At 40.7% G+C, this 23,917-nt stretch overlaps 1 protein-coding gene across 4 annotated transcripts in view; it reads right to left on the reverse strand.

Annotated features, from left to right (window-relative positions):
- Positions 1-23,917, reverse strand: part of LCLAT1 (lysocardiolipin acyltransferase 1) — a 118,620-nt gene that overhangs the window by 17,518 nt on the left and 77,185 nt on the right. The window lies entirely within an intron of this gene.

Raw genomic sequence — 23,917 nt, forward strand, 5'->3', positions numbered from 1 at the left:
CCTGCAGGTGACACGGGGAAGCCCAGGAGCAGGTGAGCTTCCTCTGATGGTGGCTGCTGGAACCACTGATCAATGCCTTCAGCTCCAGCTCATGTTTAATTGGTGATGTGAGAATGGCTGTATCGTAAGAACCTATTGTGACAGTCCAATGCAATGTAAAAAAGGATGCCATAGGATCTGTGAAAACAAAACATCATGGCCTTGTAGATAAATGAGGGATTGTGGTAATTTTAAATGCACAACAGCAAAAAGATCTGTCTCCAGAAATAAGATTATTTGCTTATAGTTTTGTTCCAACAACTGCTCTTCGTAGGGATGCTTATTAAAAACTATGCTAAAGTAAAGCCTTTGAATGAAAATGAGCAAAGACTGCTGAGAGTTCCTGAACAGTCATTCCTGTGCCCAGATGGAAGCTGAATTCTAAGCATCCAACTTGTACTTCCACACGTGTGATGCTGTCAGCCTGCCAGCCTGAGAAGTAAAAACTGAATTCCTACCTCAACGACAGTAAAAGTGTCAGATAGAGGCCAGTGTCATCTTCAGACCTGGTCTCAGTATTGCAAGAACAAGGTTGACAGAGACCTTTTACGTCATCCCAGTACCCAATGGCCCAACACTGAGCCAAATGTGTCCCTCTGCTCAAGGCAAGTATGACCAGGTTTAGACTCACAATCCATGCATTGCACCTTCATGTTAAAGCTGTGGGCTGCAGTGGGCTGGTATCTTTTTATACAGATCAGAAGGCAACCCCATGCTGGCAGCTGAAGTCACAGATAAGAAAATGTTGCAAATCCTTGTTGTGCAGGCCTCTTTGAACAGAAGCCCAAAACTGGTTTCATGAAAATATCTGCTATAGACTTCTGCCTCTGAACTCCTGCAAAGCATTTAACTCTGTTGGCACTGCGTGCTAGAAAGCTCTGGGAGCAGTCATTACAAATGTTTTTAACATTGCTTTTTGACACAAATATGAATATGTACATAACTAAACCACAATGAATAAAATCAACTTCAGCAATGCACATTATTCCAGAGGAATTACAGAAACAAATGGCCTGCAAGTTAAAAAGCCCATTGTTGGCAGCACACAATTGTTTTCCTTAAATATTTTGACTCAGGAAAAATGAAGCCCCCTAAGTTTCACACAGTGCATTGAGATGACAATGCTTAATTAAGGGGAGAAACTGCTTGTCATAGCAGAAGAGGCTCTTGAGCTATGTTTTCCATAAATACACTTTGATATATCTAACACATTTGAGTTCAGAAACGTCAGAAACCTTTCCCTCAAGACCACTTAAACAATGTCTCTGTGCGCTGCTCCCCCCAGGCTCACCACTCAAAGCACAAAAGGCATCATGTAGTCCTGGCTACACAGCTTTCTCTACTGGGAGATCTTAGGGTGTACAGAACAGCAGAGATTGGAAACACACACATCAGTAGCACATCCCATAAAACTCCATGTTCCTCAGTAGTACCTTGATATTTTCCCTCAAGTAGCATAGCTCACTCCAGTCAACATTCAGCCTCACTAGTCTCAATACTTAGTCTCAATGGCCATGAACAAGATAGACACCATCTGCACAGACTTTAGGTGAAGATTGCTATTCTCACTCATATTTGATCTATGGATACAAACAGCTGAAGAGAGCTTCGACCAGGAGGGAAAGGACAAGAGCCCTCCTGACCAGTAAACGCACCAGCACCTCTGCTCTGGAGGAATGAGAGTCAGGAAGGGACCTGGCCCAGAGCTGGTAGAAGACTCTGAACTGCCCACAAGAAAGCTTTGCCATGGTACAGCACAATGTCTTTATTAGCCAGGAGCAACTGGATGTCTCCTATTTTCCAACCCAGTGGGAAAGGAAAAGGCTGTCCTTACAAATGGGAACAAAGACATTGCCACTGATTCACACAGTAGATCAGCAAAGGCAGTGAGAGCGTTCACATTTACCTGAAGAGCATAATCTCTCATCTGAGGTTCAGTTAAAGTTAGGCTTTTCAAGAGCTGCAGAATGATGAACTGCCAGATGGTCTTTCACAAATAAATGATGGGGCGATGAAAAATCGTGTCTAGCTTGGCTGAGTTCAAAGCCAGTTTAGCTCTAAGAGGTTGCTCTGGTAAAAACCTTTCTGTAGGCAAGCACAAGCAAAGGAGGACTTCAGCAGGTTTGCTCTACTTTTTGAAACATGGAAGGCATGACAAATGCTGAAACCCAAAGCCCACCACTCATCTCAGTATGTTTTCTGCCTAAGCAGTGGTGACAAAAACTAACACCCACTGACTCTTCCATCTGCCCTGCTTCTGAAAGCATTAAAAACAAGTAAACAAACCAAACAATAGGCAATTATAACATGAATATCTTTGGAACTACACATAATTAGAGACTGAGGCAAAAGAAATACAAAACACAAAGATGTCTTTTTATTCTCCCAAAGCCATGTCAACCTACAGTCCAAAGTTCATTAAGTGAGGACAGCAGCTTTAACTAAGTTGCTCTATCCTAGAAACGGCCTTGCAAATGTCAAGGCTGACAACAAAATTCATTTGGCAAACTGAAGACAACTGTTCAAACACCTGTAGTTAACTTGTGTTTAAGTGGACTGCACACCAAAGTGACAAACGCTTTGATGAGTTTTTAAGATATATTGTATGTCAAATCAAAACACAGCGTTAGGAGAGTGAATATGCTGCTGCAATAACAGCTAAATCTCAAGTTACAAAATGGAATATTTTTCTAGATCAATCTGTGATCTGAGAAGTTGTCATAGTATCACTCCACTCTCACCAACAGCAGGCATGAATGAATAATTCTATCCATAGAGTAAACCCCTGGCACACTTTGGCATTTTAAACTGACTGGTACATTGAGTTATGGCACTGCCTGTGATGAAATAACGTTGTAGGCAAGAGCCCCAAGATGGAAATGAACTGGCTACAGTCCATCTGTCTTCACTGACTTTCAAAAACTTCTCCCTTAACACTAAGAGTGACAAAATAGGTACTAACGTGGTTTAAGACTCATTGGTAAATTATCTAAGCTAATCTGAAACAGGAAACTGATGGAGGTCCTGAAGGCTGTCTACTGTATCCACATCTTTAAAGCTATTTTGGCTACTTCTCAGTTACAATTGTAGGACACATTTCTGTTTTGCTCCCTGAGCTACACACCTTCCAGAGAGCTAGCAGAGATGTACACAGTAGTAGACAGCATCTACACTGCTCTCCTGGCAGTCCCTGGATGGGCATGAGGCCAAATTAACTACCTGTTCTTAGCTGCTTACCAGGGGCATCTGGCTAGGATTCCCAGAGGTAAAACTTCAGATGTGTCCGGTGCTTAGGAAAATAGCTCCTCTATTTGCTGGATTGGGACTTAGTGGTCTCTGTCACCTCCAGTCAGGTTAACATCAGGCAAACTACACACGTTATTCAGGTTTCTTCACAAAAAGGCCTTGGTACCACCTGCCAGTGGGGGCTCAGTGAGATTTGTACAGAGCCTAAAGTGACAGTGTCTGCCACTGTGGAGCAAGAAGACCTATTGTTGAGTCTTGTCACCAGCCCAGACCCAAGAGTGTCTGTCATCAGAGCCACCTGGCTGAGCACAGTACTCCTGACCAGGCAGCTATATCAGCAGTGGGTTCTGAGAAATCCAGACCCTGCACATTGGTTTTACCATCTGCAACAGAAGTATAGATCACATGTATCTATAGATAGCACAGGCATACTATAACATAGAGTTTATATAGCACTTTAAAAAATATACAGTAGTACTCAGTCTCTTCAAAACCAGTTGAATACAGTAAAAGGGGAAAAGATTTAATGAACCTTCTCATTTTCCTGTATTGAAGACACACTTCTACTAACAATAGTTGAACTCCATCTATGACATACAATACAATGTTGAAGTATGCTATAAAACCAGAAATGTATCCCCTAAAGCAGGATGAAGATGACTAAATGCTGAGGAAGTACATATTATCAGGGAAGGATTCTAAAATGGATGAAGTCCATCATTCCATCCTAACATCAGCAGGCCCTCAACTAAAAATGTTGATGCTACAGCTCATCTATGTAGTTGCTTCTGATTTGTTACAGGATGCTTTCCCTTCATGATCTACTGCCTGAAAATGTTAGCCAATAACAACACCTGCCTCATTTCTGAATACTGAAAAAGGGAACAGCCGAGCAAAATACCACTAGATGCATGATGCCCTGAATTCCTGATTCTTAAGTATACATTCTCAAAGGGCTGTTTTAAGAAAATATTTACTTTTGGGTTGTTATGGTGATCATAGTTTCACAGCAGTTTATAAAAATAGGAATGGCTAAAAATAAAAATCCAAAAGAACCTAAGGCTCTAAAAAAGGAATATGGCATGCAGATTTGTCTGCTTCAGAATAAATCTGCATAGTGTCCTGCAGCAGCACGTTTTACAAAGGGAATTAAAGCCATGAAATTAACATTTTAATGAAGTAGAAAGACCATTGACGTCAGGACTACTCACTGATTGTTGCTTCCAGGTGGCCTAATGAGATGAAAATGAAGTTTATATCTTCAGCTAGTCTAAGCCAGGCTTGTTTTGTGACTGTGATTGAATTTAAATGAGAAGATACTGCTGTGTGCAAACATGTCTAGGCTGATAAGTAGCCTTATCAAATCTAGGCATAATTAATGCTTGATTTTAAGTATTTTATGTTAAGAAAAGCGATTTCATACTTCCTTTCACAAGTCAACATAAATGCAAAGCCGAAGTCTTATCATTAAATGTATAGCATGCCACAGCTTTTGTACTGGTTGCTCCAGGAATTCCTATATAATTTTTTACTGCAAGATGTGCTCGTTTATCTATCAAGACACAGAAAACATTCTGGCTTACAATGGTGAAGTAGGAAATCGTAAATCCAACGTAGCCTGTGGATAACCCCCAGCGTGATGTTTTGGCATCAGAAGCATGTTATACATTAAGGAAAAGTGATGGAAATGTGAGACCACCATACATTATGAAACACAGTACACAATAAACACGCAACTGCAGCACATCATAAATCCCATGTTCCTAAATGCTCCTGAGAGAGATGTATTTCATTTTTTGTCTTCACAATACATAGTGAATAGACATGTATAAATATTCTTCATTATCTCTTAATAGAGGAATGAATCAATATTGGTTTTGCTTTAAACACGGTATTTCTACCTAGAGAACAAGACAACCACCATGCTGGGGACACACCCTTAGAATTCTGTGAAATCCTGTCAGTTTAGTACTGTTTCCATTTCTACCCCTTGTCACAATATCCACAAATAAAGAAAAACCAAACCCAAAGCCAGGCTCAGCTCATAATATTATACATGCTATTTACATCTAATTCTCACTTCACTGCTGGGTTCACACATCTGTGAAGTAGTCTTCAACAGTCCTAATTTCTCACTTCATAAAGTGTCCTGACATGCAATCTGCTGCTGCTGTTATAACTGATCAGCTCTAGAGACTGGAACAGGGCTGTAGAAATAGAGAAAATAGCACTGGCTGACCCTCCCACTCAGCTCTTCTGAGTCTGTTCTACAGATAAAGAACAGCAGTGAGGGGATTTGGTTTAGATCTTCTCTATTTGCCCTTTATAACAAAAGTAGTTTTAGGTTCCTAACAAGAAGAAAGGAAACCCATCAACAGCTCTTTACTCTTTTTAAAATCCACTGCTATGGAAAACCCCTTGTTTCTCTGCAAGATGGGATTACTAATGTTTACTGCTTTAGCAGACTGTTGTAAGCCTTTTATAGACATCAGCTTTCCAGGCAAGATGCATCTCTGTGTACAAGATCTATATTTGCATTCCTTTTTCTTTTTTTCCTGCCCCCTTGGAACAAGGACTGTTGCACATGGATTACATTTGAGAATTCAGTAATGTTGAGGTGGAAATTTATAGAATCATAGAATCCCAGACTGGTTTAGGTTGGAAGGGACCTTAAAGCTCATCCAGTTCCAACCCCCTGCCATGGGGCAGGGACACCTTCCACTAGAGCAGGTTGCTCCAAGCCCTGTCCAACCTGGCCTTGGACACTGCCAGGGATGGGGCAGCCACAGCTTCTCTGGGCAACCTGTGCCAGTACCTCACCACTCTCATAGTATAGAACTTCTTCCTAATGTTTCACCTAAATCTCCCCTCTGTCAGTTTAAAGCCACTCCCCCTTGTCCTGTCACTACACAACCTTGTAAAAAGCCCTCTCCAGATTTCTTGTAGCCCCCCTTTAGGTATTGGAAGACTGTTATAAAGTCTCCCCGGAGCCTTCTCTTCTCCAGGCTGAACAAGCCCAGCTCTCTCAGCCTGTCTCCATACCAGAGGTGCTCCAGCCCTCAAAGCATCCCTGTGGCCTCCTCTGGACTCACTCCAACAGCTCCACATCCCTCTTGTGTTGTTGCCCCTGCAGCTGGATACAGGGAGAATTCACTCCCTGGACCTGCTGGTCACACTCCTTTTGATGCAGGCCAGCATCCTTTCTGTTTGAGATCTTACTAGGTATGAGACACAGAGAGATTGCTCGGAAGGACTTTATGAAATGTGCACCATGGTCGGCCCATGGGAACTTGGATGCAGGGGAAGTGACTGCTCAAAGCAGGAGGAACAGTTGGCAGACATGTATGTGAGATGCTCTTGTATCATCAGCAGAATGACCTGCGTTCTCCTGGGCAAATAAACACATCTGAGCTCAGGACTGCTCTCTGGCCTTTGGGACTACCTTGAATGTGGAGCCTTCTGATCCAGTGCTTGCTCTGCTTTAATTGTTGAGACACCTGTCCTGGACGGAGATCTAGATATGAATGCAATTGTTAAGTATGCTAGTAAAGGAGGAATGTAGCCTGTTTGGTGTGATAGCAAGCACCTTTCTCTTCAAAAGGAGATTTTAAGCCATTTTCATTCTGAGGATGCAGGTGTTACAGCAAACAGTAATAAGGCACTTCAGAAAGCAGCAATCTTCCTGTCTCCTGCCTCACACTGAATGCTCCCTTTGCTCCCCCTGATCCTGCAGTGAGTCCCTTCAGCAGAAGCTGAAGCCAGCAGAAGCTAATCCTGCCACACAGCCATGTTGGTACTGCTGGGAATCTGTACCCTTTCCTATTGATACCAGTGGGACACATGTATTCCCACCGCGTGGAGTCAAGAGAGCTCATCATGTTGGACTGGATACTATACACACAGTATATTTTCTTATTAGAAACCTCGTCCTTCATCCATCAAAGAGGATAAGCACTCTCTGTTTCCCCCACCCACCCAAGATGTGTGTGCAGGCTTGTCTTCCCATGGCAGAAAACCCAACCAGCAGCTCACATCTGTTGTGTTGGTAAGATGCAAAAACAAGATTACACAGAACACAGCGTCCTCCTGTAATTCATATGAATTCTGGGCCAAGGGTTGGAACATTTTTTCTTCATTATTCTACTGTTGCCTAGAGTAGCATTTTCCTCTATTAGCTGCTATTGCCTAGAACAGCATCTGGAACAAGTTAGGTAGCTAAAGGAGAGTAACAGACATGAGCTCAGTGTGTTCCCAAGACCTAATTTTCAGAGATACAACACACCTGCAGCTTTCAGCAAATTCATTACAGAGTTAAAAGGCCTCAAAGCTATCTGGAAAAATCAAGCCCATGCTGATTAAACTCACTCAGGAAGTATGCCACTGCTTTCTACACACCAGCTAAACGCTCTGGAGGCTTATGAACATTTGCTCCAAGTATGAATTGCAGTATTTCAGCCCGGGAGGTGACAAAGACATGAATAACCTCAGCAAGATCCACATCCGAGAAGGATGTTCACAAATTCCTGGCTAGCAATGGATGGAAAAAAACAAAGGCATGGAACCACAGCTGTTCCTCTTCTGAAATGGTGAAGGACCCAAGAGGACCTTCAAGCTACAAGTTCCAACAGAAGTGAGCAGCACACCCTCCCACAAGAGGTGTAGCCACTTGTTCTATTCCTGCAGGCAATGCCCTCTGCTCATCAGCTGGACACCTCACCACCATTCAGCCCTGAACTTCTTCACCACTGACAAAACACAACAGTGTTTTGATTACACAATAGGTACGTGCCTCCTGCATTTTAGCGCAAACATCTCCAAGCTAGGTGGGAAGAAAATAGCAATGTTGTACTAAAGATGTGATAAAACTGTGGGGTTTAGAACTTTTTAATCTCTCCCCCAATTGCTTTATGCATTTATTTATCTAAAGCAGCGACAGCTTCAGTAGATTCCCGAAGTTAAAAACTTCCAGGAAGGAAGAAATCCATACTAAATGTCACTCTCTGCCATGAGGCAGTGCTCAGCTCTGACACCTTCACACACAATACACCTCTATTGTCAACAGGAGATGCCCAAGGAAGGGTGCAATGCCTCAAGGGAAGAGCAGAACAAAGACTGGGCTATGCCACCACTTCCAGATGTGCTTAAACTCCTCAGTATTTGAGTTTTGCAGAGTCCATCTTTAAGAAAAAGAAAACCAAGTGGAATGGCTCCTTAGGTTTTTCATTCTTCTCAATTAGCGCAACAAAGCCAGAACTGACTTCAATTTATTGTTTTGGGGTTGGGGGGGGGGGTGTGGGTGTGTGTGGGGGTGTCCTTGTTTCTTTTTAACCAAACTGAGGGGCTGTGTTTAAGTACAGCAGTTTCTACAAGACGCTTCCTGCCTCCCATCACTCAGCCCGTTCTTTCATTATGATCGTAACTGACAGCTAATTGACAAAACATTGTGTCTTCCTTATTACAGTGCAAGATGCTTGAAGCTACTTCTATGACATATAAAGCTGATCTTGTCTTCAGTAAACAGCATATTTTAAGCTTTCAGTGCCTTTCGGTTTGAAAATCAGAATTTCCACGGAATGCTTAATACACACATTTGTAAACTGACAGATCGAACGGTGCTGATGCTTAATGCCATGGAATTACTTCTGCTACAAAAAACACTGTTGAAAATGAGTAAACACATTTTTCAAAACAATTAAGAATAACCCACTGTATATCAAATACTGCATCTATGACAAACCCCCTTTGCCTAGTCCCTCAGTCTTGCTTCCCTGGCAGTATACTGTGTTACAAATGGCAAGTGCTCGATCAAAGAATTAATTGCAGAGACAGAAACAGTAGCTCTGAATCCCACCTAGGGTTCATGGGAGGCATGTAGCTACTCACTAATAAAACTCAATAATCAAGCCTGCAAAGAAGCTGGTTCAGCCAAAGAAAAGAAGGGAGGTTCGCAGTCAAAGGGGGGTGAAAATGACAACCCTGAACCAGACACAGGCATTCTCTTCTATGACTTTTGTTACAGTTATGAAAAAGTATTTATAAATGATGGTGAACACATTTTCTCAATAAGATTGTAGTTTGTGCACTTAATATTTGGAATTTACTTTTTTGTAGGAGAAAAGGGCTATTTGCTCCATACACAATGTGTACAAAACCCATGCATGCTTAAGCCTGTCGAATTATCTTTCCTGCCTTTATGAAACAGATCTAGAATTTCCATCCTAAATTACACACAGGATTCTTTATTAGAAATGATGTGACTCACCCATGTAAATGTAAAGTGCCAAGAACTGCTTACTATAGTCAACTGCATGCCAGGCACAATTACTGGCAACAGTGCACGTGAATTACCTCAATCCCTTCTCTCCCACCCAATACCCTAATCTCCGAAGTGTTAAAGCTCAAAGATGTTCCATGCTGCATTTTGGGAATACTCCCACCACGTGCAGAATGAGCAAAATTCTTTACAAAACCTTTTGTTTAGGAAGGATTTGCATCTTTCTGTGTGTTTATCATGTATTCACTATATTTGGAAGATATGAATCAAACATATCGGTCCTGGTTGGGACCTGCAGAAGGTTACCATAATGCAATTCCTTACAACAACTTTTAGTTCTATGGATGAATCTCAAAACAATCCAGTGGGTTCCAGGGAGGCTCTCACTAGGATAGAGGACATGATTTATCTTTAAAAATGATAAAGGCTGGTGGCTGAAAAGCTTGGTTCAGGTTTTTAAATAGTTTCTGCGGTGATTCACTTCCTGCTTCTGAAAATCAAGCTTCTGAGTGTGGTAGATTCACTTTTTTCTCTGTTGCTTCACTGAAGTAATCAACAGTTTAAGGATGCCTTGTTCAAACAGAACTTGAGTTTGTACTTTTCCATTTCTTAAGTGGAAAGACAATCACACAACTAAATGATATGTTCAACTCCTTGTTTCATGTGCAGAATTGCAACTAAATGTTAACCTCATACATTTAGAGAGGAAATCAACCAAGGCTTCACAAAAGTTATTTATATTCCACTCAAAAATAGAAAAGAAAGGGGCTATTTGGAAAAAAAACATATAAAAATGCAGCCATTCTGAAACAAAGATGCTCAAGCTGTATTTGGTTACATCAAAGCTTGAATTCCTTTGCCACATTATAGCACTGAATGTCCTGTGTGTGCAAAAGACCCTAACACAGCTACCACAGAAAAAGATGGGTGATTTTGCTTTAGAGAGAAAAGCAATGACAAATATAACTTACTCTGGCATTCTGGAAGTACTTTTTCCATATACCAAAACCTACTAAATTAGCCTGAAAATTAATGCAAATTGAGTTATTAAAATTAAGTATAAAGAAATAGCAACTCCTGATCTGGACAACTACATATATATGTATTTATAGGTAGCTACATCTGTTTATCTACATGTCTTGAAAAAAGCAAGTTGATGCTTTTTATTCTTGTAGTTTTAAAATAAAAAAATATTGGACAGAAAGCAACTACTGCGAGCATTCTATTAAATGTACAAAATAAATTTGGAGGAAAAATACAATAAAACAAAAATCAAGCATTTTTGTTTTTTTTTAGTTGACAGGGTAACTAATAAGAATATATTGTGTTTCGACATGTTTGAAAGAAAGGAGATGCCTGCAGAAGATGAATTACATAAAGAATGCTGTTTGGGTTTCATATAAATTGCTTTATTTTAGAAAACCTAATGTAATAACAGTCCTGGAATCAGATGTGCACAGCTTGCCCTGTGTATTTGTGCAGTCCCTTGACCACAAATGAAATTGCTAGATTAGGATCTAAAACTTAAAGAACCTCCTTTAATCCCTTGTACCTGTTTATTCATATGCACTGTCACCAGTGCCTTGAACAGTTTATAACCCCTGTGTGTATGCTTATTAATGTTCTCTGTGCCAACTATATCTTTCATTTCTCCTTATTTCCTGCAGTCCACAAACCATATTCTGTGCAAGCAGAGGAAGCCATGAAGTGGCCAGATGTGGCTGCTGTTAAGTGAATAAGAGAAGCACCATGTTATAGAGCAGAACAATATACAACATGTTATTCTTTCCTCACATGTATTATTTGGTTTTCCTGAACACATGGTTATTGAACAAGGAATATAGATCCAATATCCCTTTTAGTCTGCACATGTGGTTCCTGTAATAGGACGCAGGTCAGGTGAGTGCATCCATATAAAGCCATTTTGGAAACGACATCTGCATATACTGACCTGCAGAGTTTGCTTTAACCCTACCTATCTTTAGTGCTATCATTTTTAAAACCAGCACTAAAGGTTATTTTGATAGCTCTGGCTTAGCTCATGATTAAAAGTATTACCTCTAACATTTACCAAAAAAAGACTCCTCAATCTTTGTTTTGAAAAATCTGCTGGTGATGCTTCAAAAAACCTTGGCTTTGTAGGAGTTCTGAAATGAAAAGATTTAAAGAAATAGAAAAGACTTTTTAAGTTACATCTCACAGACCCTTCATCCTCCCTAGGAAATGTTGATATAACATTTCCAATATGTTGATATACAGACCTTGAATTTTATTAACAGAATTTAGCGTGATCAAAACCGCCACAGGGAATGCTGACACTGCTCTCACTCCAGCTGCTCTTCTCCATCTGAAACGTTCTCCAGTTCATAAACAGGAAAAGCTACTAAAAAGCTGACAGCATCATATGATGCAGACATATGCATCCCTGCAAACGTGCCACAAGATCAACAGCTGCATGGAAAAAAAAGCCCAAACCATAAAAAAGGGAACATTTCATAAGACTTAAAAAACCCTTTAACAATTAAACAGGTTTTGAAGAGCTGAAGCTTGTTACAAATATCCATATCTAAAAGTATCATCAGCTTGTCCAGATGCAGAAAGAAAGATGATGCAGAAAGACAGATGTCATTCTGAAGATGGTGCTGCGTGCAAGAATGTCCATTTTTATCTTTATTAAAACACAACAGAGGGTGTGCAGGAGGTGGGATCCTCCTGCCAAATGGACAGAGAAGAAAAGGAATTTCAATATGGGATGCATCCAGAAACAGAGGTCAGAGAGAAGAGAAAGGAGAAAAGGTCACATTCAAGCTTTTAACAGGCAATAACATTTTCTGGAGGATATAATTCCAAAACTATTTGGCAAAGCTTCAGGACATCCATCAGCACAAGCAAAATGAGGGTCAGTTGGCGACTCTGTGAAATATTGAGCATTTTGTAAGTCATAAATTTAATAAAATGTGGATGTGCTAAATTTACTCCACTCCCAAGTCACACCCTTTTTTGGTAACCTCTGTCCATGATATTCTTCAATGCATCAATAATGGGAACTCTCCAGAAAACCTAAACTCAAAGGAATTAAGACTGAATAAGAACAGACAATACACGAACACTGAAGCCCCATGAAGGTTGCAAAAGAATAGGGTAAAAACTCCAGACGCATACAAAAAAAGGCAGATTATGTCGCGTTTGCTTACAACAGGGTTGTAAGTAGTGATGGTAGAACCACCATTTCATAGTTGAAGAATCAGAATACTGTGAATAGTTTGCCAGGCTCTTGAAGACATTTCAGAGCTATTCTACTGAAAATCCCAACTGTAAAGCTGAGCCATTTCCCCACATACTCGGGACATGACACCGCAGGGCTGCAGAATATGTCCCTCCAGTCTGTCTGCCCACAAGCTCATTGACACTGTTCACAAAAGCAAACTTTGCTAGCCAGAGGCTTGCAACATGTACAAATCTACGTTTCTCTCCGTAGCAAACCAGTCATGACCTAGGCAGCAGGCTCCACGCTGCCTGTTTGAGCTGGTTATTCCACAGTTTCATTCTTTCTTGCATCTCTCCCTGAAGCAGCTCCTGAAGGAGTCTGGATACTAGTTACTTTCCTTTAAAAGACCCTTGCCACTACTCTGCAATGCCTTCTCAAATCCCATCCTTTGCTTGGATCTCTGGATAAGCTCTCAACCAGTTTCAGCACAGTGCTGTTTCCTGAAGTCTTTACAGAGAACATGTGAGACTTGCTGCTACCCTCCACACTATTCCTTATGATGGCCCTTGTCTTTTCATTCTGACTGTAAGCTATCTGGTTCAGCATTTAAAGTTACAGTGGAACTGAGAAAGAACTACTGTCATATAAAAAAACCCAGAACAATCCCCCCTAAATGAGCCAGACTACGTGAGCTACTGAGAGGTGGAGACCCAGCCACAGTTTGCAGAGGGCCTCACAGATAGGCTCCATTACTGATTTAAATCCCTCCTGGAACAGTGCCAGTGGTGGCAAAGGGAGAATGTGCAGGTCTCAATACTTTTACTACCTACAAATTAGTGTGAGTCATGAAGAAAAAGTTGGGGAGCGCAAGGGAAGCAAGACCTAACTCAAGAAACCACCAAACAGAAGCTTTAACTCAACCAAACATTTACATGTTCCCTTTGCAGGAAAACAAGAGAGAAAAAAAGGGATGGGAGGCTAACCAGAATTGAAACTGGCATGAAGTCAGGTTCCCAAACAAATCTTCATGTAAGAAACTGTATCAAAACCTCTGATGGATTAAGGGACCTTTAAAGACATTGTTTTAAAGGAAACACTTCCCTGCCTTAGGCTTTGAATTTCAAGCTCCTGCCACGAAAGAAAAACAAACAAGTGGTGCTTTTCCTGGCAACTGAGAGAACAAGAAGGCTATCAGTGTTTTACAAGGATGAGCTAGCATGTCTTGCTGTCTTCCAAAACCCACATTTGTTTCTATATTCACTTATTACAACTGACTGCGTATTTCCTCAGGAGTTTCAATTCATCAGATGTTCTCAGAGAAGCTGCAGCGGTCAGCACAAAATGAACTGATTTCTTACATTTCCAGAACAGTCACCACAGGTGAAAGATTTGGTGTTACAGAGACAAATAATTACTCTTCAAATCATAGACTCACAGAATAGTTAGGGTTGGCAAGGACCTTAAGATCATCAAGTTCCAACCCCACTGCCGTGGGCAGGGACACCTCACACTAAACCATTTCACCCAAGGCTCTGTACAGCCTGGCCTTGAACACTGCAGGGATGGAGCCTTCACAGCCTCCCTGGGCAACCCATTCCAGTACCTCAAAACCCTTACAGTAAAGAACTTCCTCCTTGTATCCAATCTAAACTTTCCCTGTTTAAGTTTTAACCCGTTACCCCTTGTCCTATCACTACAGTCCCTAATGAAGAGTCTCTCCCCAGCATCCCTATAGGCCCCCTTCAGATACTGGAAGGCTGCTATGAGGTCTCCACGCAGCCTTCTTTTCTCCAGGCTGAACAGCCCCAACTTCCTCAGCCTATACCACAGAATCACAGCATGGTTTGGGCTGGAAGGGACGTTAAAGCTCATCCAGTTCCAACTCCCTGTCTTAGGCAGGGACACCTTCCACCAGAGCAGATTGCTCAATCTTAAAAGAACTTAACAGCCTTCTGTAAATACTTCTGCTTACTTAAACTCTTGGGATGGTTGAGAAGAAAGGCGCTTGTTTCTGTAGCAGAGGTAGGTGGGCTCCCATTGTGTCTCTGAAGTTGGCTGCAACCAGAGGTTCAGCTTTTACAGCTCATTTTAGAGTGTTCCTGTGTCAAATTGCCATTATGCAATCTCTTGCATAAACATCACTAAAACTGCAACTGCTGGTAAAGCTACCAAACAATCGCATTAGAGTACAAGAAGTTATTTTGTTTCTGTCTAAGGGTTTTTGTTTGTCTGGGGTGAGGAGGAGATTGTTCATCTCGGAATGATCCTGTCTCGCATGAAGTACAGCAGGCCATAAACCATGCCTTGATTTTATCAGAGCCATTCCTTTATTATGGTCATTACAACACACAAGCCACTGCCGGCTTATTAATTTCAAGTTAAGTAGTTTTAAATACGGGATAACAGCCACATTCAGTGGAGCGTTTAGTTTCTTTTGTTCTGACTCCTTTTGTTTAAAAAGCAGAACAGGAATTATATCATGCAATATCCCTAATATTTGTACATGAAAGAGCAAACACAAAAAGCAAGTGATAAAGCTCCATAAGTGCTGGTAAATATCTTTACTCATTTAGTATTACTAATACATTCATTTTCAGAGAGAGACTAATCTGGAAATGGAGATCACCAGTATTTTAAAGAGTTCATTTTATACCAAGTATATTACATTTGTTAAGCTTTAAAAACAAACCAACCCTAAAAGATATTTTACAAAAGAATATGTTTAACTGTTCTTGTTACATATTTATACTGAACTGTACCAACAAGATGCAAACAATTAAAAAATAGCAATGTCTGACCCCTAATAGTCAAGCTGACTTCTAATAAATTCAGCTATTTTCCTTGATCAATACAAATAAACCATTAAATTCTCAGCAACCTCTGCCCATATACGACACAGCAAATATTAGATTTCCAAAGATGCTGGTCAACTGGGGAAAGAAAATCAGTATCCCAGAAAATGGCCAATGTGCCAGATTTACCAATTTATTCTGCAGCCCAATGAATGCACAGATGAAAGGAGGAGGTTTTGTGGAGACCTGGACGCATCAGATGCCCACCTCTCACAAAAGGGCAGAAGTTCAAACCCCATGGTCTTTCCAGATGTATCAAACTGAGTCAAGTGCCTATTTGTATCTGTAAGAACCAATTTCCTTTTGCCAATTGGTTTGTTTGCCCTGCTGCATTAGGTTAAGCTGCAGCACTTAGGCTGGCAATGTCCATTACCATCAAAATCAAACAGCTTCATCCACATCCCTTGCTCTCTGGCTTTGGCATTGTAAGCTTGCTCCTTCCCCCCACGACCACTGCTGTGACACAATGATTTGCAGGCCAGATGGTGAATCATATCAGAATAATTCCCCCATTGAATAACAACCCTTTTCCTGTATTTTTCCCCGGTGGCAGTTGCTGGTTTAGATGTACATAAAACTACATGGCTGGTTACAAAGCTTTTGGGTGGACTAATAACTCCCCCATCCGCTCCAGTTGTGCAACTTGCTGAGAAGAAAAGCAACCTAAGAAGCACTTCCTGGTTTATATGGACTAAAGTTCATCTGGGATATGAAAACCTGAACTTCCAAGTGCAAACCCAAACATTCTAGTTAAAAGAAGTGCAAATACTTGACTGGACGCACAGCAGCAAAGCTGTACATATTTCAACAGAGCTAAACTAATTCACTGCAGCTAAGGATCCAGCCCTGCAAGAGCAGGCAGGCAGAGCAGATCCTCACTGAAGTCGGTGAGCTGAATTCATCTTGAAAGGGAGTAAAATAACTTCATCCATAAAGGGTAAGACGTTATTAGTAACACAAGTTCTTTGCATTCTTTTCATGAAAAGATGTTTCGTATTTCAAAATGATAGCCTAACAAGCTAGCCTTAGATGGTTGGATGGAGTCTGCACAATGCAATGCCAACATATCACACATTCTCTTGATCAAGTGAAAAATCAAAGTAGGACAAGTTGTGCAGACCAGATTGGGTTATTTGGTCTAAAAATAAAATTCCTGAGTTTTATGCTAGAATGAAACAACACAGATGACAACAGCCGATTTCTTCTACTATAAAGCAGGCTCAGTACCTCCACATTACAATTTCCTAGCCCTTTCATTACAAGACTCTACTGTAATTGCTATGTACAACATCAAGTTTAAACCACTTGGACTGAAGTGGTTTAAATTTCCAGGCTCTCTCAGCCTCAGATTCTTGTATTTTTTTTGAAGGGACGAAGGGACACCACAATCTCAGCTGAAGCAATTCAGCTCTACCGAAGACTGAGACTATGGAAAAAAACCTGTTTTTGTTACTTAAAAAGTCACCAAAAAGAAAAATATCTCAGATGGTTTCTTCTTTGGAAAGGAATAACATCCCCAAGCCTTGGAACTTCGACTTGAAGTTTGGCAGGAGATGGTATTTGTGTCAGTAATACGCCTTTTGCCAGCTTCCAAGAAAACATCCCAAATTTGGCCAACAACTTTGAGCCTTTGAAGAATCTTAATTTTGCACACGCTCAGCAAACATTTTATACAGTTTACAGCTGAAATGTAAGAAGAATCTGTCCTTACTGAGCATTCCCAACTTCTGGCCTTCAGCTCATGGGAGTAAAGTCCGTGCTATACTCTAGCTGCTCCTTTGTGTGACCACCCATGCAGCATGGGGAAGGCAGCCATCTGATTCAAATGCAAATGGGACAACTATTTAACAGCTCTGGAAGGGAATTTGGCAACCAAAACAGAAACCCAGCCTGGGGAGGGATGGCGGCAGTATCTGTTGTATGATCAGCTGTTGATTTAGTGTTTAAAAACATTTAAAATAACATAAAATGCATCAGTCATAAAGAACATTAGGTTGTAAAGTTCAGTACTCAGATGTAGGAAAATGCCACATCTAAGGTTGCCTCTGCCTATATAATGGATATTATCTTCAGTTCTGTGACGATATATTACTTTGCCCCAGGACCTGAACTTGCAGTGAATCAGGGTTGTGTAACAAGAGAGTGCAGGAGCTTTGCTTCATTTGCTGCAGGACCAGAAAGGTCTGCAACGAACAGAGTGAAGGAGGGGGAAAGAGGACAAGTTCAACGTTAGGCAGCTGAGTCTCAAACCAATCTTCCTACTCATTAAAACCCAAGAGAACTGTGTGCTATTTCTGCCTATTTCATAAACAGACTCTAATTTCTCATCTTCTGGTTTGGCTAGCTGGAAGTTTCTAGGGTCAGTTTTACAGCGCTTCTGAGCATCCCCAGCTGTAAGCTGCATGGAAAGATTGAAAAATAAGCCCATAGGTGTCTAAAACCAGGCAGTAGACCTGACCTTAGTCTTCCTGAGCTTCGACTTCCCACATGCATGAGGGAAATACAGGCATAGTGACAATACATTCCTTCGAGATCAAGAAGCACTCTAGTACTAAAGCAGCAAGGAGCAGAGATGCTTAGAAGAGCTTGACTAGTGCAGCATATCAGCCCTGGGGCCACACGCTGAAGAAAAAGAGAAACCAAAATATTTAGAAGTTGCTCCTTCAGTGAGTGCTCAATGAGGCAGAGGATGTGTGTGTGGGGAGCATGGCACGCATTTAGCTGACGACCAGATCATCTCATATATGCACGTAAGAAAGCCAAACTAAGATTCCACAAGCAGCTTTGTGATGTTTGCTGACTTATAAGCATCACATTTTCCAAGCATTATAATGGTTTTTTCTCAAATTTTGCTGTCATTGTTGTTTTCATCCAAATAAAATTAACATTCTCCCGACAAATGGATTAAAACAGCCCTTTAACATTTAATGATACTGGATGCTGAAACATGATAAAGAAATCTGGCTTCAGCTTTAGAGAATGCACTAGGCCTTCAAGTAGTCAGGTTTGCATCAACTTTTAAATTCAAAGCCCAAACCTGGCCTGTGACAGAAGACTCAAATTCTGTAATGTCAATGACCAAGTCCTATAAAAGCAGTGCTCATCAAGCTAATTCACTATGATTTTTCTGATTTTATTTCTCAGACATTTATAAAATGAAATTATTCATTCATTTTAGACTTGAACTCTCTGTAAAAGTTGCAGATTTGGAAACGAGCTAAGGCAAAAAAAAGAAAGGATTTTGTCATTTTGACTTGCAGCTCAAGTGATAAAGTCTCATCTACAAACTTTGCACATATAAACTGTTTGCGATAAGGGCATATTCTTATTTGAGGCATTATAATATGAGCTCAGTTAATGCTTCTAATTTTTAATTATCCCTAACGTTCTCAGCCATTCCAAAGGTATTCAAACCTTCATAATGCACAGCACTGTATAATATACAGGTAAAAGCTTGTGCCCTGTGTGCCTCTGGCAGTGTATTTACCGCAGATTAAGGACTCCTGTCTTAAGAGGGAGCTGAGTGGGGCTCAACTAATCAAATTCAACAGTGTATTAGAAAGAAGGAATAGGACTGAATTTGCAGCTCAGAGCTGAACCTTCTGTCATGACAAACTATTTGACAGGCACTGATCTAAATGCTTTGGGATTTGTATTTAAAAATTGAATAGCCATATGCTTACCACTGAAACGTGCCAAAGGCATCTGTTCTTCAACAGTTTTTGAGTTTTGTTTACCAGTGCATATTAAAATACACTTAATAACGGCTTTAATATCCTCCCCTCCTCCCTCACTCTCAACGTTTGACCTTTATATCCATGGACTATTCTGAAATGCAGTAATACAAGCAACACAAATAAAGAGAGTCAGGACAAGCATTGCCATCTATCAAGCAATACACAGCAGAAGGCTAAAGATCAATGCACCCTCTTTTTGAACACTTTCCTCAAGCCTCCTCAGGTTTTCTTCTAAACCCAGCCACCACAGGTGAGTTTCCTATCTTTCAGATACCAGGCTACCTCTGAACTGAATTCATGCTGGAGCTGTGTCCCAGAGGAAGCAGCATGGTGCAGCTTGGAGCATCCCCACCTCTGCCAGGCCAGTCCACACCGAACATTCCTGGTTTCCTGGTAGGAAGCACCACCCCTTTTCATGACTTCCATGAAGTTTTGGTAACAAGCTAGTCCTTACGCAATCTTGGTATTAACTGTGCCTGCTTATCACACTGATTCAACACTAGTCCCTTTAATCATTAAAAGCAATAATGTAGACGTGACACGAAGCAATGAATTAAATTAGCTTTTAAAAGGCTAACTTGTCTGATTGTTTCTAGACAAGATGATATCTATGAAGACCACGTTTTTACTGTGAATAAAGCTTACATTTAAATATCTACCCAGCAAAAGACAATTTAAGAAGAAAGGCTCTGTTTCAAGCACGAATTTGCCACTTTGTTCTATTCAAATGCAAACCAGTGTTTTTGCTTATTATACTGCCACTTTCAATGTTGCTTAATTTACATAAAAATTAACTAGACTCTTCTTTTGCATGCATCAAGTATTCATGGTTAGCTATCTATGTATATTTAATATATTTCCATGTCATCATCCATTGCCAGATAATTAGTTCCTGGAACTCTTACTATGTTTCAAACGGTGAAACATAAGAAGATCTTATTTAACATCAAGTTTCCATTCAACAGATGAGTAGCAATTTCCCACTCATCTTCACCTCTTCTGTGTTTTGATACTTACTTTTTCTGATGCTTTACACTTAAAGGGGATGCACATTTCAGTTACTAAAGAGAAACTTCACAGCCATCCAGCCTAACCAAGGCAGATAAATGCTAACTTCCTTCCATTCACCTTTTCTCAAAGCCACACTACCTATCTCAACATACTGACATACAAGACAGTTACGCAGAGGAAGCCTCACTGCGATTTAGAGTAAACATATCAGTATCTACTGGGAACACCAGGGATTTTAAACATTCTTGTATATCAACATTATACAATTCCTGTCTTGTGCAACAACACATCCAACTACCTTTCCAGTAGAGGCAGTATGAGGTTTTCTGCCAACTTCAACAAGTGAGGGATTCTGCCAGAGATCTGAAGGCCAAAATTGACACTTAAAGTTATCTTAACCTAACCTTGCGCTAAAGGCCACTGAAATTCTTGCAAAGCAACTTCTGCCTTGTGATGAAATAAGACAGAACCGTTTTACTTTCAAAACCACCTGTAAGATGATTCTATTTTCACAGCACTCTAAGACTGAGCAATACTGAGGTATTGCAACAGCTAGGTTTAATAACAACAATTTTGCCATTTCCCTCCCTGTTAAGATACTTTAAGCAGTTTGCAATTCTGGGATTAGTTCCACTCACATCTGCTGTCTTGTGCTTTACACTCTGGACCAAATTTCACCTTTGGTTAACAAGATGACTACCTGCTGCTTGTTTGCTAGTGGAGGCTTAATCGTTCTCCCTTTCCACACTTGGTGCTACAGCCATTTATTTTCAAGCCCAGACAAAAATTCATGGAAATGCTGAAGTCGGACACCTTACCCCAGGTGTCTGCAATCTGCCTATCACACCATTCAAGGTTCTGACACTGACCTTCCTGTCCTTCACTGAGTTGTACTCACATCCTCTGGGAGCTTTACTCAACAAGGATCTGCCTTCAAATCTGATAGATATGATCATTCAAGCATATAACCCACTCAAAGCCAATTCCTTTGAGAGCAACCAGCTGGCCGGCTGTCATCCAGAACACAAGTTTGGCAGCCAGGACCTGATTATTCATGACTGTTTATAAAACAGAGAGCAGCAACCCAAAGCTGCCTCCACTGTGTAACCTCTAGCCTCTGTTGGTAAACAAGGGGAACCTTCTGAACTCAACCAACCTTACTCGCATTGCTGCTAATTGAATTTCATTCAAAATGTCATATATAGCATGCATTATGTATACTGAACAATAAAAAGAGGAACCAACTATATCTCAGTTGAATAGGAAATGTTACCATTACAAGTGTCTGCCACGTGGCAAGAAATCTGATCCATCAACCTGATTCATCACTGGATTCACACGCTATTGTACAGGGCAACTGCCAGGCATCAGCACAACCAGGACTGCCTTGGGTGGAGGTAGAACAAAAGTCTCACAGAGGCTGTGCAAGGGTCCTTCTGACAAGTACCTGATGTGGAGTGCCTTTGTTGAAGGAAGTTAGCACTATCATTGTTTTTCATGCTTGACAGAAGAGTGACCTATCCAAATTACAGCCTCTTTCAAGAGGAGAACAAGCTGAGTGTTATATACAGAAATGCCTAGTAATTCACTTGCACCATAGTCGGCACTGGAGCAAGACTGTGGTGGTGAGTGCAGAGAGCGTCGGAAGAAGAAACATCTAAAAGACAAGATTGGGAAGGCTTGAGTTTTCTCAATTCTCTTCAACTTCAGAGTTGGCAGTTCCCTCTCTTCACTCTCAGATGAAGAGAGAAACAAGGACATAGTGACATAAGAGAAAAGGAACATTAAAACATTAACTTTTCTGGAGAATTGGTGAGACCACTTCCAATACTCCTTCAGGCCTGAAGCACAGGCATCAGGACATGCAGAGGACCGAATCACAATAACTGAGTGATGAACGACTATATGGAAGTGAATTTGGAGTGCTTACTGAAGGGAGCTATAGGAAGAGATCCTTCAAAAAAATCCTGATAGTGTTCTAACCAAGTTTGTGGAAAACATTAAGAACTTGGATGTTCTTGAGCTATTGTGTAACAGAATGCATTATAATTCACCTAAAAGATATTACTGGCTGATAAAGATGCAGCTGGGCATCAAACAGCACATGGCAGGGGGGTTGGAACTAGATGGTCTTTAAGGTCCCTTCCAACCCAAACCATCCTGTGACTCTATGAATTCAGAACGGGGTACGCTGGCAAAGGCAGCAAATTCCAAAGTTGCTGTAGGCTGCCAGATGGTTATCTCCATTTGAGCAGAACTGAATGCTCTGTTTTGAAGGCTGGGCTAATTTGACCATTCTGACAAACACAAGCGCCCTGTGGTCTGTTGTGACAAGCATTATCAAAAGGCATGCTACTTCCTCATCTGTCCACTCATTGGCACCAACTTGCATCTGATGGCTTCTAATTAATCTCTTAGCTCCAAGGATCTGCTGATAAACATCAGCTCCAATTCAATCTCTTTTTACCTTGGTTGATAAATCAGAACATTTGCGATCTTCACCTAAATTTGCCCACATATAGGCAACCATATTAGTGACTGCTCTTTTTTTTGACCAAAGTAGACTATTATGGAAAACCAACAGAAAGAATAATTTATCTCATCTATGTCAGCATTTTGTTTCTCTTGTAACTTTAAGTAACTCCTTTGGTTTATTCTTATTTAACAAGGCTCCCAAGTGTATTTATCCGGTTCTGAACATTCTTTTGTATAATAAACACTGCTGAAAATAACATCTTATGAATTACAATAACAGCCTGAGAAAGATACTTTATCCCTACACTGTACTACAGTTTCTGACAATAATCACACTTGCCAAACATTGTCAAACACAAAATTTGCTTCCCCAAACCTTTTTTTTCCAATGAGTAAGAATACCTGGTTCTCAGAGTTCATTGTAATGCTAATGAAAAGCTTTTTTCATACCAACTTAGCTGAAGGATATCCTGTCCTTCTCCTGCATTATTAATGCCGCCAAACCACTGGAAAACTAATTGCAAATGCCAATTCACTTAGTGCTATCGCTTAGAGTATACTGGCTCTACAGAATTTTCCATTTTAGCTACACTGTGTGCTAAGCAGCAGACAAAATATATTTTACATGCAGTTCTCAATAGGCTTTGTTTATTCTGTGACAAAAGCCTGACCTGCGTATTGCTCATGTTCTTATTTCTTTCTAATTGGTTTCTTAGTGTGTTTTGTTTTATTCAGAGAAAGAACTTTCGTGAAGTGTCATACTTCTGGGATTGCTGGTGCTGCTTTTCAAGATAACTCTTTTTTTGTGCACACCAGACATACACAGTGAATTCCAGGGAGGAAACAGCAACATGACATTTCTGCTCTATAAAGAAGTACAATTTAGTAACAAAAGTCAGTGAAGAAATGCATCACTTGAAAATTAGAAAAACATTTGTGGGTGGGTTTTTTGTTTGGTCTTTTTTATTTCTTTGTGAACAAAATCTGAGAGCTAGAAGATGCTAATTATGTCAGCATGTCCAAATATCACATCTGATATACCACTGTCTCTTAAAGCGCACTCTGGATTACTCAC

Source organism: Pezoporus wallicus, unplaced genomic scaffold (assembly GCF_028554395.1).
Source record: "Pezoporus wallicus isolate ANWC-B61680 ecotype Strahan unplaced genomic scaffold, APGP_CSIRO_Pwel_v1 contig_7339, whole genome shotgun sequence".
Classification (NCBI taxonomy): Eukaryota; Metazoa; Chordata; class Aves; order Psittaciformes; family Psittacidae; genus Pezoporus; species Pezoporus wallicus.